The 16,286-nt window shown below is 45.2% G+C and overlaps 1 protein-coding gene across 1 annotated transcript in view; it reads right to left on the minus strand.

Moving 5' to 3' along the window:
- Sema6a (semaphorin 6A) overlaps positions 1-15,999 on the minus strand; it is a 121,114-nt gene extending 105,115 nt beyond the window's left edge. Inside the window, exon 1 of the mRNA XM_055622573.1 lies at positions 15,678-15,999. The gene's annotated coding sequence lies outside the window, so the exon portion shown is untranslated. The remainder of the gene's footprint in view (positions 1-15,677) is intronic.
- Between the last annotated feature and the right edge of the window lie 287 nt (positions 16,000-16,286).

Raw genomic sequence — 16,286 nt, forward strand, 5'->3', positions numbered from 1 at the left:
TGGGCTTCTTCGTATTGTCAGAGAACAAAGTACTGAGCTTCCTTTTAGAGGGTTTGCAATAGGGAAACAAATGCACTAGACCTAGAGCTCCAAGGACAACTGCTTGGTACTTGCTATTTTTACTTAATCTTATTTAAAATTCCTTCTAAACTTATTTACAGAGCTTATGGATCATTTGCAACACAGCATAGAAACTTGTCTGGTATTAGCTTACTTTGGCTTTGATTTATAGTCATCAATGTGTTTTTTTCCCTCTGTGCCATCAAGGGCATTTGTGATGGGCATGTTTTAATTTATCACAACCGTTCAGACCTTTTTTTGTAAGTTTCTTAACTTTAGGGGCCCCACATAGCTGGGTGGCTGCTGATTCAAGGGGAACACTGTGTTCACCTTTCAGGGAATCGGAACAAAAAGCGTGTGTGCTGAGACTGAGAGCCGCTAGAGGGCAGCCTACCAGTGACGTTAGACACTAGCTGCCCCACATTTGTGCAGTAATTTGACATGCCATCAATAGTGATCTAAATTCAGCTCTCGGCATTATGACACCAACTCAAACACAGTGTCAATTTTTTTTTTTCAAATAATCAAAGTATTAGTTTTCAATTTGAATGTGCTCTTAAAACACAGATTTTTTTTCCCAAACTGTAGTCTGGTAAGGCCCTGGAAAATACTTCAAGTTTCTCTTTTTACTCTTCTTACTGCTTACTTAGAGTTCTGTTACTTCCTCGTATTTTTCAGCCTCACTTTGGAAATATTAGATGAAAATAAGACTTTTATGCTACAAGTTTTATTTAGAAAACCCTGTAAGAAAAATGAAACATGAAAGTAAACACAGAATACTCACCCTCCTGAAGACTCTACAAAAAGATAAATATTTCTTTCGTATTTATCCTACATTGGGAGATTCATCTGGGCAACTATACAATGTCAATATTTATCTAAAGATTAGAACCACAAGATGAAATATGTGAGACCTCAGTTGCCTATACAGTGAAGATGTTTTTAACACAACATTAACCATCACATTCTCCCTTCCACTGTATGAGCAGTGTGAATTTTAGTACAATGCAGCCTACACAAGAGCACTCACACACACATACACAAACTTCTCATTAACGCTACCTCATTAAATAAACAGCACAGTTGAACTACTATTTGTGCTTTTGTAAGTAATGTCATTGTGTCATTTCAGTTGCTTACAAGATAGTCACTTATGCCCCAAAAGAAGGGAAGGAAAGGAACAAACATAGGGATGCTTAATTTCAAAACTCAGAAAGTACAATTATTGAGAAGGAAAGAAGTGGGAAGCAGATGGCTCATATATGGCCTCGTCTTTTACATGGCAACAGATGCACAGGGTATCGCTCAGGCTTTCTCCCACTATCGACCTTTGAACACACCGAGAGCCCTCTCAAGGCTGGAGAAAGTGTCAGGGCCGTCAGGTGAAACGTGAAACCCTTCCTCTGAAGGCCTTTCCCACGCTTAGAGGCAGGGTGTGCACAGCAGACCTGTGTGGAAGCCTTCGGTATGCAACCAACTGCATACGGACTTAAATGCTGGGTGTGTCGGCTGGTGGTTAAACATCGTTTGTAAACCCAGCCTCCTGTCTCGGCCAGTGTTACCACTCTCCATTCAGTTACCCTGATGGGCCAGCCCAGGGCTATTTTAAACTCATTCAGCTCTTGTACCTCACACATCCAATGAGCTCCCAAGTCCTGCTGGCTGAAGTGTGCCCATACAACCAGAGCTTACCTCTTAGGTCCTCTCACAGTCCTGCCACTTGCTGATGTCACCTTCTTGCTAAAAAGCATGGAACATGATGGCTCAGTAGCTAAGAGCACTCGCTGCTGTTCCAGAGGACCCATGTTCAAGTCCCAGCAACCACATGGTGGCTGATAACCATCTATAATGGGCCCTGATGCCCTCTTCTGGCATACAAGCATATGTGCAGACAGAGCATAAATAAATAAATAAATAGATAGATAGATAGATAGATAGATAGATAGATAAATAAATAAATAAACAAACAAATAAATAGATGGGCAAAACCAAACCAAACTGAAAACATGAAGCATGGGCCCTCTACAGATTCACAGTTGATCAGTGTGTTCTAAACCCATTCACTGCTGTCTGTGCAGCAGGTACGATGCTTTCTCACCAAAGTCTAAGCCCTGAATTAAGCCCAGCTGCTCTTTCCTTTACACTAATAGATAGTCTGAGTCAGAGTAAGATGGCTGCCAGAGGGAAAAGCCACCTCGGCTGTGTTATGAGGTCTACTTTATTCCTGCTAAAAACATGCTTCTGTCCCATAGGTGCAAACTGCAATACCCTAGGAGGTTACTTCTACCAGAATATCTAGTTCAACTTTTTGTCCCTCCTGTCCCACCCAGCATGACAGAGTTGCCACCTCAATTTGTCACTGTTTTCCCTCCAACCACGAGGCAGAATTCCAAATAAAAATGCCCTCCAGTGCCAACTGGTCTTCTCTGGGAGCCTTTTGACTTCCTATCTCAGGAGTCTCCAGGGACAACACACCTTCAGCAACTCCATCTACTGAGAAGCAAGAATTCAGGACCCAATTGCTCTGTGGCATTCTCAGACAGCTTCAAACTATGGCTAGAAAGGGTACTCCTTTTACAAATTATTAAGTACTGAGTAACAACACAGTGACATTTTAGATTTAAAGGGGGGAACTCTAAAGGTTGGAGACCTTGTGCCTTTCTCTTATCAGAGATGTGCTCTCAGGCAAATTATTTGACCTCTCTAACCCTCAGTTATCTCATCTTTAAATTGAGCATAATAACACCTGCCCTGCCTAACCTATTACCATACCTGGCCTACAAAGCCAGAGTTGTAATGGAATGAGGCAATGTTTGTTGACATACTTTAGAAAAATATAAGCACTACATAGACGAGGCTTTACTACTAACTCTTGACAATGATCAATACATCCAGCTAGTTCTGATGTAGGACTTGGCAAGACTACTTGAAAGGAAGGCCTTCCTTTATAGAAGGGCCCATAAGAGCAGCTCACTGCAGGCAGCCCATCTTTTCCTTTGAGCATAAGGCCAAGCGCTACCAACACCTGGGAAGGGGTGCTGGGCACACTGAACATGGGCGATGAACGATACATGCATATCATGAACACTTTTCGTAGAACACGCCCTCCAGGTAAAGCCAAGAAGGCTAGGGGTATGGGATAATACACAAGAAATTACATTGTCTTCACCCTTTCATTTCTGCTGGGGAGAATTTGCATTTCAATAATAATGTGATAATGTAAAGCTCTTCACAACATTTCGAAGCCTTCTCTTCCACACCTGGCGTGCTGGGGGGGGGGGTCTGCTGAAGGACTCGGGGTGGTTGTTTTCTCACAGCAAGGGCTGCTGTGTTGTCCTCTTTATTCTTGGGAACGGATGTGGTGTAACAGGGCTTGTGTCTAGGCACAGCCAAATGTGACATGAAAGCTCCACCCTCTGAGATATCCCTGGAGAATTAATTAATCAGCATGTTCAAGATGTTCAGCTTCCCCTCATCACAAATGACAGGAAACACCTTGCATATAAAACCTGATTTTTAATAGCAATGTCCCTGGACTCTGAACATCACTTTAAAAAAAATAAAATAAAAAGTATCCAGAGACAGGGAGATGGCTTGGCCAATACAAAGCTCTTACTGTGTAAGGCTGTATTCAATCCTGGGGTCTACGTAAAAAGCCAGATGTGGTGGCAAGCACTGACTGGAAGCTCACGAGCCAGCTAGCTCGAGTACACATGGGAGTAGTTAAAAACAAGAGGGACTACGCCTCAAAACAAAAAGGTGGAAACAGGGAACCACATCCCTAAAATTTGTCTTCTGACCTCCATTTGGCCACACAGCACACATGTGTAGAATTGTTTGCGTGCTCATGCACACACACAAAATAATAATAAATAAATAAAATGTAAAAGTCCAAAAGATGTGTCACATTTTTCTCTTGGCTACATATGAAGTGCCTCTGTTTTTTGCACTTTCGACGTCTCTGCTCTGGTTAGACCACGTGGATCACACCACAGAACATTTCTAGTAAGAGTCAGGCTCTGCTGTGTGCTGTGGGCGAGGACTCTGAAAATTACCTTGGGTAATCACTATTCTAGAACACAGGGTAGTGGAGATTACAAATCAATTCAATTTTGGAAATTTCTCATTAAGATGCCTACAGATGGGTAAGCCTAATTGTAAAAGCTAAGCATTTATAATTCATAAGCACAAATTATGCTAAACTAGATGGGGCTATATGTCATTAAGGTTTCATATAAGCTACAGAATGATTGTTCAGACCGAAATTTAATACGTAAGTTGGCATTTATATATTATATCTAACTTTTATTAGGCTCTCTAGTTAAAAGTTGAATGTAAATAGCACATTAACATTTGTAATTCCGTTTCTATCTTGATATCTGTTGGAAAACTTATTACACGGAAAAACACTTCTAACTAAAAGTTAGACTCTAACTAAAGGTGGGCAAAGGAACTGCCATTTGGTCCACAGCTTCCTGCACACAGCATGCTTTTATATGAAAGCATTGGGACACCACAAAGTCCCATGTTAGTCTTTGGAAGAAATGGTCTTGAATCCAGAATGGAGCCAATACGTATTCGAAGACGGGACAGAGAAATTCTTCATGTAAAAGGTAGCTGAGCCTCCATCGCTGGCAGCATTCCAGTTGTTGTTTACAGGGCCATTCTGGTGAGGAAGCAGGGTCATTCTCTCTGTTACACCAAGAACCCAGTGTGGTTTGTTTTGCCTAGCAGATCAGTGGGGGCGTGCCCACAGCCCTGCTGTGTGAAATGATGCACCTACGTACAGTCAGGTACCCCAACGCTGGTGATCAAACTTGCTTCAAGTCTACTTTGTATTTTACTGACGCCCACACAGAACTCATCGGGTGTATTTTTTTTAAATTGCATTGCCGCATCAGGTTTAACGGCAAACCCCCAACAGTAGCCACAAAATCGTTACCACCAAGAGGGCAATGAACCAAATTCACTAAAATTTTTTTCAGAAACAACAAAAAAGTTTTGATCTTTTTTTCTCATCGCCCTCCTCTCCTCCATCTCTACATGATGCATGTGCATTCGTGTCTACATACATGTGCAGGCATGTGTATTATGTGATGTGAACCTGCGCTTGTGTGCGGGCGTCCACATGGGCAAACATGTGCGGAGCACTGCAAAATCAGCAGGGATGTTTTCTTACCCTGGCCCACCTCCGCCAAAAAAACAAAGGTACTGAATTTACAAAAGCCCGCTTTCCTTGCTTCTGAGAGACCCGTGAGGGGGAGCTGAAGCAGGGCCAGGCAGGAATTGCAACCTATGGGTGAGGCAGGCCGACCACATGATCAAAACCTGATGTGACACTTAAAAGTGCTTCTCCACAAGGAATTCCGGTGCCCAGAAGCCTGGTGAAGGCCGTAGCAATTATGGCCATGTAATCCTTTTCATTTACTTCATATTATTGGTCTCTAAAATCAATCCTTCAGTGTGGTTGGGTAAGGGAGGCGTCTTTATAATAAGCGTGCGCATTCAAAAAAAAAAAAAATGATTGTTGATCTTACACAGATATTTTGGCAAACCAGATCTGGGGAAATTTAAAACGGCTGCTTTGAAGCTCACTTTGAAATAAAAACTAGTCATTTTCCAGTTGTTTTTTTTTTTTTTTAAGTGACTAATTTTCTAGATTAGTCCCATTTGTAATGGATCCAAAGCTTGCTTCTTCTGAGTCTCCTGGATTTTCACTTGCTGCTTTGCATGTCCAGAATTCAGCCCAATTTGCTCCTTCAAGTATAAGATTTTTTTTTTTTTAATGTTTCAGTCTACAAAGGAATCAAATTGCTTGGCTTGCACATGTAGGAGTTCCAGAAAGTCCACTTCAGAAATGGGAACTAAGACTTTAAGAAGCGTAGGAGCAGGTGTGACATGGGACCAAACTGGGTAAGGAAAGCCCGGCTGTGGCCTCCCTCACACCGGTGGCTTAGCATCACAGCCTTTGTCTGTCCCTCCCGAAGTGCTTCCTTCCCCCCACATCTTTTCTTGATGTAGCCACACTGTATATACACAACTAGAGAACTTTTCCTAATCAGCAACCCCAAGGCAAAATATTAAAATAACAAAGACATGAAAAATGTTAGTCTGCTGGAGAGCTGACCTGTGGAGGAGACCCGCAGGTCCAAGGTTATCCTTTTGTTATAAATGACAACAAAATGGCTTCAAACACCTCAGTCATAAGCGTTGAACTTAAAAACAATGAAGATTAAACCTGAAGTAAGGTTCAGACCTTTACATTGCAAAGCCAAACACAAGGCGTGACCCTTATGATGTCATTGCACTTATTTAGCAATCTGCAATGTCCAGACCAAGCCAGAAAGAAGATGAAATTGTCAGTGAAGTCGTGAATACCTTTGTTTACCCCCACATTTATGAATAGCCCTTAATGAAGAGAGTGCACCCCCCGCCCCTTGTCTTCTTTCAGAAAGATTAAAGTGACATCAGCCTTTGTACTGGAATTTTTTCACAGAGGAATTTTTTTTTTTTTTTCAAATCCTGGAGTAAATATCAGCTGGATGTGCACATAACAAGGCCCAGGGAGAGGCTCTCAAAAGTTGCCTCTTTTAATCTAGCACTGAATCACACACTAGCAGCAGCTCTCAGCTCTTCCAGAGCGCCACTGCCAAAATAACTGCAAGGCTCACAAGCCCTAGTATGTCTCAAATCTTCCCCAAGACACCCCAATACCAGCTTAGGCACCGAAACTATGGCAACCGAATAAGAAAGCAGCCTCCATGATTAATAGATGAAGATCCCCGCGACAGTGTCTAGCTGGGACCATCATTCATGATGTGAGCAGAATTAGCGCGGAATCCATCTCGAAAGCCATTAACAAGTATTCTTTCAAAAGCCAACACACCACCATTCTGCTGCACACACTGGAGTTTCAAAGGCTCTGGGTGATTTAGTTTCTATTTCCCATTCACTACGCAGGGACGGACGGACTCTGCTTAGTGACTCAGATACTGACTTGTTTCTAGAATAGTGAGAGAACTGCTGAATAGAAGAGTTTCCCCACCTGGGTGCCTGAAGCCCAAGGAAAAAAAAAAATGCATTCAAATGCCCAAACATGTGAATGAAGTCACATGGCTCTCTGAGACGGAAAGGAAGAAGGACAGGAGCTGGGGGTCCCCTGAGGATGTCTGCGGGATGGGATTGTTCATGAAGCATGTCGTTTTGGACCCAGGAGCATGGCTACACATTGGGTCTATCAGTGTTCTCTCAGCTGTCTTATTGTAGAGTATTAGGAGTTTAGAAAGGGGGGGGGGGCGTGTTGCAGATCCTGTGAGAAGATGACTACTTACCTCCTGGAAAAAGTACCCAATGGCAAAAGGAAAGGAGGACCCATCTCAGACTGCTCACCTATAGAACTCCTACATAGCATCACACAGTAATTAAGATATCCCTTTCCTCTTCCAGGACTCATACAATGATTTTTCTTCCAGGGCTATGTTTTCATTGTATAAAATGCCAGATCCAGGGCTGGAGAGATGGCTTGGTGGTTAAGCGCCTGGACTGCTCTTCCAGAGGACCGGAGTTCAATTCCCAGCACCCACAGGGCAGCTTAAACTGTTTGTAACTCCAAGATCTGACACCCTCACATAGACATACATGCAGGCAAAACATCAGTGCACATAAAATAAATAAATAAGTTAATTAAAAAAATAAAATGCTAGATCGGCCCTAGTCTATTTACATATCAAATCAAATCATGGCAGAAGACTGACCAAGGAGGAACTGGAAATCACTGGGAAGCGCACCTTGTCATGTTAAAGGGAAGTTCCAAGTCTACAGATGGTACCTATGTGGAAATATGCTATGTGCTAATCATTCTTTCAAAGCAATGGTCATCTCATCTGCTGCCCGCAAGGGTCCAGAGCGTCAGCCTTTGGGGCATGTTAATCACCGACTTCTTTCATTCTTCCCACTGCCTCTCTACCTATAGAACTTGTAAGTTCCCTTACCCCTGGAGCTGAAAATAACTGTAATTCTCAGGAGGGGGTCCTGGAGGACACAGGCAGGTAGCCTCCTCAGGGAACTGTGCTGACAATGTCAGTTTATTTCTCCTTCTGTTGTGTCCTTCAGAAATCAGATTTTTTTTTTCTTCTCATTGATAAGTCTTGTCTCTTGACTCATACTTCAAATTTGGTGGGAGGGTATCAGTCAGTACAGCAAGTGCTGGAATCTGCTCCAGGCAGCCACTATTTCCCACATGTAAGGGAGAGGGCAGTCCTTCACTTTTGCTTGGAGACCCAGCTCTTCCAAGTGTGGTCACCCTGAAAGTGGTCTTGTAGAGTCTGGCGGCCCTGCTTCTAGGAGACATGCAAGAGGCAGCCAAGCTCTTCTTCTGTATTTTCTCTTTGGGAATTTGGCTCATCCCTGAAGCGATGACCCTCAGATTCTAAATATGGGCAAAGGATGTGCATTGATTTTTAAATGTTGGTAAGTAGCAGTAACTACAGCAACAAGAAGAAACAACAACCCCCTTCAGTCTCTGACCTGCCACAAATCCCTGCCGTTGCTATTGTTTTAGTCATACAGTGTTGTGGTGTTTCGCTTGTGTTTCCCTTTCTATGTTTTGGGTGTGATATTTCAACTTCCTAACTTAGAAAAGGATCACAGCTCCCCTTCCCTGGGAGCGAATGGTCCACACGCTTCAAACCCGGTAACACCGTGGCTGGCTCTGGTGTGATTGTTCCTTTGGAGTCCAAAGGTTGTTTCCTTTGTATCCTCTCTCTGTATTACAGATCTGCAGCCATTTCCTTCTGGACTCTGCCCCCACAAAGCAGTATCAGCATTTCTGAAATCAATTCCCAGGCCGTTTTCCATGACTGTAGTTACCCAAATAAAAGCAAGCCTTTGTATCAGATGAGCGCTGCGTGTGCCAGGCATTGTGTTATGTGCAGGTGCTAGCCTGGTTAGTCCTTCCCAGCATCTACAACAATATCACCATTCTCAAAATTTACAAACGAAAACTGAGCAGAGGAAACAAAGCCACCCTATTTGTAAATGGCAAACACACCATATGCATATATAAGTACGGGTATACACACACACACGTGTATTTCATCTGCCAAACTTGACCTCAGAACTGCTTTCTGAACCTACCCAATGCATTCCACCAGCAACCTAAACGTCCCCAACCACAATGAATTTGCCCTTGTTATTGCAAAGATGGAAACTTTTTTCCAGTACTCTTGGTTCACCCTGACATATCTGTTCTGCATTAATGGCTGCACTGACACTGATGCATATGATTGCAGAATAATTCTGTTCCTTTTTTTTTTTCCTTTATAATGTCTGGCATCATGCCACTCTCATGACCTTGCCCCAGTAATGGTCATATTGAAAGCAATCTTTACTTGATGCAGTTGACATTCTGATTGGTACAGCTGCAATCCACACTGGATATGGACTGTGTGCTTTCAATGATTCTCAGGAAACTGTTAATTTTCATAATGCGGTTTACATTCAAGCCATGTCAACAGTGTACAATACTCATCCGACGATATAGGAGACAATGTGGGATCTACATTATGCCAGAGTCTGACACATCAAACTTTCCAAGTCTCAATATATTCACGTTTTTTTTTTTTTTTTTTTTTTTTTTTTTTGTATTATTCTGTCTGTGGTCCTACAAGGCAGAAAGAGTGGACTTACAATTCATAGAACTCATTTAACATAATGCTGCCTCGGGGGAATAAAGTGTCTCATCCTAGGAAATAAGAGCCTGGAGATCAAGTCCTCAAGGTCTGGGCTCTTTTAACAGCTGTTCTGCCACAGGGCAATGACAAAGGTTAACAGGCGTATTACACTCTCCCCCAAAACAGCAAAATTTGAAAATTACTAGGGAGAAGAAAAAAAAAAAAAGATTCAGTAGGCAATGGTTAGAATGCAGAGAAATGAGACCAGAGTCAAAAGCTCAGTCTCCATAAGTGCTGGCTACTTCTTAGCTCCATTTCTTAGTAAGTTGATTTTCCCAACTTCAGTCTCCCTCCAGCTACAACCAGGTGTCTAACAGATGTGTGCTCTTGGCCCTAGAAGTGGGCTGGGTGAGCCTGTGGGAATGAAAAGACTCCAATCCATTATCAAGACTGGAAAAACAAGACTGTGACCGTTCCACCATAGTAGAGACCATGCTTATGTCCATGGAAGACAGCAGACACGCAGGCATACATCCAGGAAGGAAGCATCAAATTTGAAACAGAAGGAAAAACAAGGCAGAAAAAGAGTTTACACTTACACTACTTATCTACAACTGATCTACAAAAAGAAAGATGTCCTCTTGGGCTGGAGAGATGGTTCAGAGGTTAAGAGCACTGACTACTCTTCCAAAGGTCCTGAGTTCAATTCCCAGCAACCACATGGTGGCTCACAACCATCTATGATGAGTTCTGGTGCATAATAAGATCTGGTATATACATAATAATAAACAAATAAATAAAATCTTTATAAAGAGGACATTTTTTTTTTATTCATTCAACAAACACTTGAGATGGATAGAAGGCCTGTGATGAGCCAGGCAGGTTTTATGGGGGGTGTGAATGAGGGGATAATATAGTGAATAAAACATAAAGATACTATTTATCCTCTTGGTATTATGTTCTAGAAGATGACAAAACACAAACAAGGATAATAGTTTGCTGGAATATGGAAGGAATTAAATGAGGCCTACGAGAGGGCAAGAATAACTCTGTATCACAGGTGAAGACAATCAGGTGCGTGAAAAACCTTTGCTGAGAAAGCGATATTTGAGCAAAGACCTGTAGGGTATGAGAAGCAAATAATGCAAACATCTGGAGAAGGAGCTGCCCTAGACCTCCAAAAAGCTGGTAAAATAGACCCCATGAAGCACCTCCAGGACCGCTAGTGAAAAGCCAGGGATGGGTCAGAGTGTAGATCATGTGCCAGAAGAAGGACTTAAGCATTTAGGAGAGAAAGACAGGCTAGCCGAGCTAGCTCAGGGATTTATTTCCTTTTAATTATTGCTGTGTTTTAGCTGCTGCGTTGAGAAAAGTTGATAGGAACCAAAAGCAGAAGCAGGGCAACTAATTGGGATTCTGGCACAATAACCCAGCTGAGGAGGACGATGGGAGGGCCGGGGGGGTGGCAGACTGGGATGAAGTGCATGTGCATCTTGAAGGTGGAATATATCACTGCAACAGGCATATGGCACAAGAGAAGCAGGAACTGAGAGAAGCTCTGGGGCCTGAGCAAGTCATAAAGTTACCACGTGGAGATGAAGAAAACTAATTTGGGCAGAATGAGCCAGAAGAACACTTTCTGAACATGCTAGATTTGGGATGTTTATTAGGTCCAAGAAGAGCTACCGGCTCTTTACTATCCTGGTGTGGGAAAAGTCTGATTTGGGTATCCGTGTACTGGTGGTGAAACATGACACTCCATGAGTGTGATTACAATTATTCTAAGAAAAATGTTTTTTTTGCAAGAGCTCATCTGCTTCACAAAGCAAGATGCCCTGGTGTATATACCACACTACACTAGTCCCGTGCTGGGTAGTCCTGAACTCTCTTCTCCCTTGGGGTTTGTGGGTATGACATCTTATTTGCCCATTTCAAAGGGATTAAATGCCTCCCTCCCTTCCTTACCTTACCATATCCCCAAGAGGCAGTCATGTGGTTGCCAGAGAGAAGAGCTCAGTTGCTCTCGAAGCACATTTTAAAGCAAACGAGAAAAGCCTTTACTCTGAAATAAAAATATCTCAGAGCTGTTTGGCTCCAGGATACCCTAAGAGAAGAGGCATTGATGGGGGGAGGGCACAGCAGGATGCTCCAAGGCCTCACACCCTTCTTTTCCCCCTCCTCCCCCCCCATGAACATAGAAGGACAAGAAACTCTCTTAACCTGAGGGAGGGTGTGGCAGGGAGGGGCAGTGTTGAGATGGACTTTACGTGGAGGGAAATGGCAGGTGCCTAATTAAGGCATTTCAATTAGTTTGGCTTGGTCTGTGATTCCCTTTGTGTAAACAAATTAGATGCGAGAGTATACTTGCTCTGTAAAACTAGTTCTAAAAAGCCCTTTCATCCCATCAACACCTCCTCTCAAAAGAACTGAACTACAATGTATGGGTCATTTACAAACTTCCTTATGCAAAACAGGGTTCCCTCCCCCCCCCATTCCATATGAAAGTACAATTACCCATTCACTTTCAAAGCATAGGTGCTTACTGTAAATTTAGTACACGTTCTTAAAACCTGTGTGCTTCATTTTTATTCAATGGTAACGCCTGTGTGACTCTCGCCATCCTTATTTAACACACTCAGTTTCACTGGTGTGATGTTACCCGCCTCTTCAAAATGCAAATGTTCTCTTTTTAAAAATGATAGCAAAAGCATTACTAGACGTGGAAAGAACTTGAGGGGTGTGCATTTGCATACAAAGAGCAAGCCTTATTACCACTTTGTAATAGCCACTCACTAGAAAGCAGAGCCTGTTTTCACTGCCGGAAGAAAACCTGCCTACTCTACAAGAAAATAGTGAACCGTGTGTGACAAGTTCATTCATCCATTTACTCTTCATTCATCATTTACTTGAGTGTTCTACACAAGGGCATATGTATTTTTATCCTATTTAAATTTAGGCACTTTGTCCAACAGATACTTTTTCAAATGATTCCAAACATAATCATGATTCAGTTTGTCATGATTCAGTGAAACATGCATATATGCAGACTGCATTATTTTGGGGGATGTGACAATTGCTAAGTGGCCATAGCTGTAAAATAGAACACAAGAGTGAGACCATTACACCCAATCACAGTAAATAATATAAATAGAATTCTTCTTTGCATCAAGATCAATTTAAAGAATGCTAACAACAACATCAACAAATCAAGGTCTCAATTCTGTTGTTCATTCTTTTCTGCTTAGACTGGCTTGCAAAGACCTTCATTCAAGAATTGTGAAACCAAGATAAAAACAAGAATGTAGGTTACCTGATATTCAAACAGAAGTTTATAAACAGAAATAGGTAAACCAAATTCAAACAGCCAGTGCAATTATGTTTTAACAGATAGTTTAGGTTAATAGGGGGAGACACAGATCTGCCACTGTATTTAAGGTTAGGCTAATAATTAGCTATGGTGCCTGGAGTAGTTTAATAAAAGTTTATTGTAGAAGAATAAATGTGGAACTTATAAACCATACAAAATGCTTGCTCTCTTGCCTTCTGCTAGTCGTTTGGGTAGGGAAGGGGGGGAAATGTGGTGTTTTCATTCAAAAATGGAGCACAGGCATCTTTACCTGGGGCGCGGGGTGAGCTAAATAAAGGATTAATGTATCTGAAACCACTAACCCCCTGCCACCACAGTAGCAGATGGTGATTTGACGCCAAAATATACGTCCGCCAGGGGAAAGAAGGCCCAAATCACCAGGATTAAGGAAAAAAAAAAAAAAAACAAAAACAAAAAAACAAGGCAAAGGCCCTCGACTGCCCTACCCAAGAAAAGCATGAAAACCAAAGCTGAAGGGTATGAGAGCCACTATTAGAACAGTACAGCTGAATTAGATGGCAGTGAAAGTTATAAAAACAGTGTGTGTGTGTGTGTGTGTGTGTGTGTGTGTGTGTGTGTGTGTGTGGGTTTCGCCCCGTATTTTAAAGCTTTCAAGGATCCCATTCAGTAGTAACTCTTTTTCTTTCACCCAGAGTAAACAAGGAGAGAGCCCTCCGTGGCTGTGCCTGATAGCCGCACTCTCAAGGCAGCCACAATTGCTCCCCGCCGACTGGGGCGGAACTGCCGGCGGGACTGCCCACTTCTCCACAGGCTGGAGGCCGCCCCTGGCAATGCTCGTCCAGGCTAGGAGGACAGCGCCTCCAATCGTTCCCCTCTCCTCCCCTCCACGAACACCTGGCTGTGCTCTTCTCCTCCCGGGACATGTGCGAGCTGCAACGCCTTGCGCCTGGCGCAGGGGGGTTCGGGATGACTCCTCAGCCTGCGAGCCAGCACCCGGGTCCACACGCGCCCTAACACAAGCTTCTGTGCCACTTGTGATCACACTAGCATCCGGAATTCATATAATTCGTCCCCATCACGCTCCCCCCACCACCCCCACCACCCCGCCCTTCTCTAGTTGCTTGAGACCCTGGTCCAGCCAAGTGCTGCGGGCCAGGAGGTGCCATTCTCCAGTGGGCAGTTGTGACTAGTGCGTGCAGTCACATCCCCACATCCCAGTGGTCCGCTCACTTCGCTCGGGGTCGGGATGAACACGCTGAGCCCTCGTCCGGTGTTTCCAGGAGTCTTTAGCTCTCCCAGAAACTTTCCAGAAGCGCCGGGTAGGGGCCCCGCTTTGTGGAAGGGAGGAGGCGAGGGAGCGGGAAAAATGTCGGGGTCCGGTTTCTTTCTCTGACACATGCAGGAGCGGGGCAGCAGCAGCCCGGTTCTGTGCTGCCAGCGGGAGACCTCGGGATCCTGCTTTGCCACCGTCCCCTCCGCGGGGAGCTGAGTAGAACGCTGCCCATCTAGTCGGGTCACTAACATGGAACTGCCCGGCTTGCTCCAGGCGCCCCACAGCCAGAGCTCCAGGACACAGCAAGCTGTCAGGATACCCACCGTCTGCAGCCCAGCAGAGCCTACATCAGCGTGGCAAGCCTAGAACTACCTCTTGCCAGTCTCCCCACCCTTCCCTCCCTCTCCCGGGGTACATCTCTTCTCCAGAGGGACCGCGCAGGTCTTGGAGGAGGGCGCAGCAGGGGCCAGCCCTAGCCGAGTAGAGCTCAGTGCTCGGGAGAGACGCCGCTGCGACAAATGGTGCCCTGCTCGCTCGGGTGGGAGCTGAGGCAGGGGACAGGACCTAGGGCGGGGGCTCGTGCCATGCGAAGACACCGCTCCTAGGCACTTTCTCCAGCAAACAAAGCCCGGAACCCCCGGTGCCAGCGGCGACTGAAGAGTGCATCCCACCAAGAGACGGGGTGCGCGGATGCTCAGGGCCATTACAAGTTTCACGCACTCCACCGAGCCCAGCCCAGACCCCGCACTGATAACAAAAGATCCTCATCGCTTCTCCGCCGTCTCCGCACAACCATTTCTCCCACATCAGAGCCTAAACCTGTGGCTGGACACAAACAACCCAGTGTTTCCCAACCCTCTCTAGCCCTCGAGGACAGAACCTTTTCCCCTTCCCCAGGTTTCGACACCAGGACCCAGAGCTTTCGAGAATCCCACCCTCCAGGGCCGCTCTCCTCCCTCCTGGCCCAAGAGTGAGCTCTTATCCTCGGGTCACACACACACACACATACACAAACACACACACACACAAACACAAACACAAACACACCGCTGGGTAGGACAGCCATCCGTTTGGTCTCGGTCCGGGGCGGCGCCGGTGGTGTGCGCGACGCGGGTGGGGAAGCTCCTTACATGGAGCCCGGGTCTCTGGGGTTCAGGACTGAAAAGAGCTGCAGGCAGGGCTCGGGCTACTCTTCCCAGAAAGGGACAACGCTCGGGAGACAGAGACACGAGATCTAATAAAACACAAGCACTACAAAGCCCACAACGCGCACCCGGGGTAACCCCGGGACCCTCAACCCAGCCTGATCCAGGAGGTAGGGCGCGCAGGGACGCCAGGGCGATACCTTTTCGGTGCATCGACGGGCAGGAGGCCGCGGCTCGGAGCGGACTGGCGTGTATCCCATTTAGTAATCCATTATCGAGAAGATCTCTCTGGGCCTTGAGCTGCGCTCTTTCCTTCGCAAGCCTTTGTCATTCCTACATGTGTGCTTGTCTCTTTGGGGGCAACAGTCACGGCGATTACTTTCTGGGATGCAAGCGAGCTGTGTTCATCTCCAATGACAGAAGAGGAAGAGGGAGAGGAAGGCAAAAAAAAAAAAATAAAAAATAAAAAACTGAAAAAGGAAAAAAGAAAATAAAAAGGGGGGAAAAAAAAACAGAAAGAAGAAAAACCAGCGAGGACCAGGATGAATGTTCAAGAAACTCTTTTCCAAATCCAAATTCCACTTGGATTCACTTCTGAGTCCCCTCAGCGGTGCCAGCGCCCATTAACTAGTCATTTCAGGGCGGGGGGCGGGGTGGGGGTCGAGGCAGAGGTGCAGGGCTCCGGCCGGCTCTGCAGCCCCGAGCGCAGGGTCCCGGGCGTGGCGACGCTGGCGGCGGCCGCACGCTCCTAGGCGGGCATCGCCGGCAGTCGGCACCGCGGGAAAGCGCCTGTGCTGCGTCCGGAGCGC

Source organism: Psammomys obesus, unplaced genomic scaffold (assembly GCF_907164565.1).
Source record: "Psammomys obesus unplaced genomic scaffold, mPsaObe1.curated_primary_1811, whole genome shotgun sequence".
Lineage (NCBI taxonomy): Eukaryota > Metazoa > Chordata > Mammalia > Rodentia > Muridae > Psammomys > Psammomys obesus.